Source organism: Tupaia chinensis, unplaced genomic scaffold (genome assembly GCF_000334495.1).
Source record: "Tupaia chinensis unplaced genomic scaffold, TupChi_1.0 Scaffold144269_1, whole genome shotgun sequence".
In the NCBI taxonomy this organism is placed as follows: Eukaryota; Metazoa; Chordata; class Mammalia; order Scandentia; family Tupaiidae; genus Tupaia; species Tupaia belangeri.
Genome location: NW_006204127.1, coordinates 1,957,034 through 1,960,201, shown reverse-complemented (window position 1 = coordinate 1,960,201; position 3,168 = coordinate 1,957,034). Strand labels below are relative to the sequence as shown.

The following is a 3,168-nucleotide window of genomic DNA, read 5'->3' as shown; positions in this document are numbered from 1 at the left end:
AGTATGCAGTGTCACCGATGGGCTGCCTCTGCTGTAGTCAGTGCTGGAACTTCTTTCCTCAGTCTTGTACTTAAGCAGACCAGTCACTCAGACTATGTGTTTGTGTGAGGGCCATTTGGTGACGTTCCCAATCACCTTCCTTCTGCATGTCGCTGTAATTTAACATTCCTGTAGGTCATGACATTGGCAAGATTCTTCGGGATAACTTCAATTTTATGCCTTTGTAAATTTAACTTGGTGGAAATGAGTCATATATTTTTCTATGTTTTTCTGCACGATATTTAACTTGGTAGAATTTACTTTCACACACACACACACACACACACACACACACACACACACTCACACACAGATTTAATCTCTGCTGTTATGGAAAGGGGACTGCTATATTTTTTTGATCAACTGGAAGAGTACAGACTTACTGCTGTCATCTGGAAAACAGTCATTTGTGTGGCTTGTTCAATGACGCCGGTGTATGGATTAACTTCCTTTCTTAAAAATAATTATTCTATTTAACTTAATTTATTATTATTATTTTAATATTCCAGAGAGACAGTGAGAGAGAGAGAAGGGGGGGGAAGTGAGAAAACCTCCATGTCTGGGACTCAAACCATGGTCGGCCACATGGGAGTTCAATGCCCTTAGCCACCACGCCACCTGTTTGCCCCTGGATTAACTTTTATGTCTCTCCCCCTTTCAGAGCCTGGAAACTGATACCTCTGTTTCTGCAGACAGACTCATCCAAACAGCTCAGGCCATGGATTATATTAGAATTTTTGGAAGATACTTTCTGAGTAATCTCTGCATGTGGAGAATGCTTTGCTTATATGAAGGGATTCCTTAGTTAATGCAACAGACGTGGTCAGTTACTGCTATGGGGCAGGCTCTGGCCAAGCCTGGAGCAGCCATCAGGTAACACCCTTATGTTACTGCTATGGGGCAGGCCCTGGCCAAGCCTGGAGCAGCCATCAGGTAACACCCTTATGTTGGTGGAGCACATTTTAGTGGAGAGGGACAAACAGCAAAGTAGTAAAAATCAGGTTAAAATATTGATGATAATTTTAATAATTGCTTGAAAGGAAAAAGAATAGGATTATGCGACAATAACGGTGTGTGGGCAGGAACAGATCTGCGTAGGTCTCTGAGGAGGCAGCAATTGAGCTAAAGCCTGAGAGTAAGGAGGAGTCAGTGACGCTGAGAAACCTGAAGGAGGAATGCTGCAGTGTGGGCTGAAGAGCCAGCAGGTCTGTAGGCTCTGAGGCAAGACACAGCGCTGGAGGTCGAGCGGCAGGAAGGTGGTCAGGGAGGTGGTTAGGGAGCAAGCTGGAGCGTGGTAAGGGACGCGGGCACAGAGGCCTTGGGAAGGTTTCATCCCTCCTTCCCTGATACCGGGGCATCTGACACTGAGGTCTATCTGCAGAACTACCTGTGGTTTCAGCTTCTCCCTATTCAGTTTATTCTAAATGTTCACAGACCTGACTTTACTCTGAGCATCAGCTAGGAGAACACAGGGAAGATTGTTTAGAAAGATACTTAGCGTTATGGGGGAACGTGAGGCGAGAGCACAGACACCTCAGGAGACCGAGGCAGGGAAGGACCCTGTTATCTTACCGTATGCGCTAACACGTGGCCATCTAATCCTCGGGGGAGCACAACCAGAGCTTTATTTTTATAGACTTCAGTTATATCGGATGAGAGAAAGAGAACGCAACTTGAGATGCGGTATTTTAAGGTTCTAAATAATATTGTTAAAATTGACCTTACCTTCTTGATTTTATAACAATAAAAACAACAGCAAAATTCCTCTCTGCATATGTTTAGAAATTGATGGCACTTAGCTGGCGATGCTACTTTAGGATTTGGGGGTGCTCCGGAAGGGGGAAATGGGCAAAGCTTGATGACCTTGGACTTTCGTCCTTCAGTTTAGGAAAAAAAAGATTGTCATTCAGTAGATGTAAATCTGCATAGTACTTGGGTAACCATTCCTCTTTAAAGACCCATAGTGCAGGTCAAATATGTGACCTTATTTCATAATCACGAATATATAATAAGATGGGGAGAAACTGCCTCTTCCAATAGTTCAGGAGGAGGAATTCAAGGAGTTAGTGTCTCATTCTCTTATTCACAGTCAGAGGCAGTAGTGTAGACACAAGTCTTATTAGATCAACTCAATCAACTTAAACTTCAGTTTTGTAACTACATTTTAACTTACTTATCTTAATAAATGTATATATTTGATTGGATCAACTTCAGTTTGGTAATGACATTGTAACTTAATTATCTTAATAGGTATTGTAATTTTAACTTAATTTTTTAAAAAAGTACTTATTTTTTTAAAGAATTATTTTATTAAACTTCAATTTTTTTCATTTTTTAAAATTTTAATTTGACCAGAAAGGGACAGAGTGAGACAGAGAGAGAGAGAGAGAATGAGAAAGCAAGCTGCCAGGTCAGGGACATTGAACCACGGTCGGCCATGTGGGAGTCCAGCACTCTTAACCACCATGCTACCTGCCGGCCCCAATGTAACTGTTTTAATAGGTATATAGATTGAAATGATAAACAATCGAGGTGAAAAACTCTAATTTTTGCTAGTTTTAACCCTGATAATGAAATTTAAATAATGCCACTAGAAAGTAGTTATTCCTGAGATATTTACTTCATTTAAAGATTTAATCTTTCTTCTCTTATTTATTTAATTTAGTTTTATTGTTTTTAAAATTTGCTGTGGGGCACATGTGCTCGCCAGAAAGAGAGAGGCAGAGAGAGAGGGAAAGTGAAAAAGCTAGCCTCCAGGTCTGGGACTCAAACCATGGTTGACTATGTAGGAGTCCAGCTCCTTGACCACCATGCTACCTGCTGGCCCCAATCTTTCCTTTCTTAATGGGATAATTTGGTTTGTAGATAAGGGAAATGAGGTATCTGTTAGTCCACTCAACTCGAGTCTTTGTTTCTTGGTGTTGTTTTATTGGGGAACTTGGCTTTGCAGTATAGTGACGTCACTTTCTGAAGTCAACGAAATCAAATGGGAACTCGCGTTCTGGTTGGCTAAGAACTCGACCTCTTGTCAATTGCAATGTTGGTCTTTAAGAAACATCGCCGGAAGGCCGATGGTGGCACGGTGGTAACACTCTTCTCTGAGGCTTCCTACGGGGAACGGGTCCAGGA

General features: G+C 41.8%; 1 pseudogene; it reads right to left on the bottom strand.

Moving 5' to 3' along the window:
* Nucleotides 1–3,048: 3,048 nt before the first annotated feature.
* Nucleotides 3,049–3,168, bottom strand: part of LOC102490886 (interstitial collagenase-like) — an 8,772-nt pseudogene continuing 8,652 nt past the window's right edge.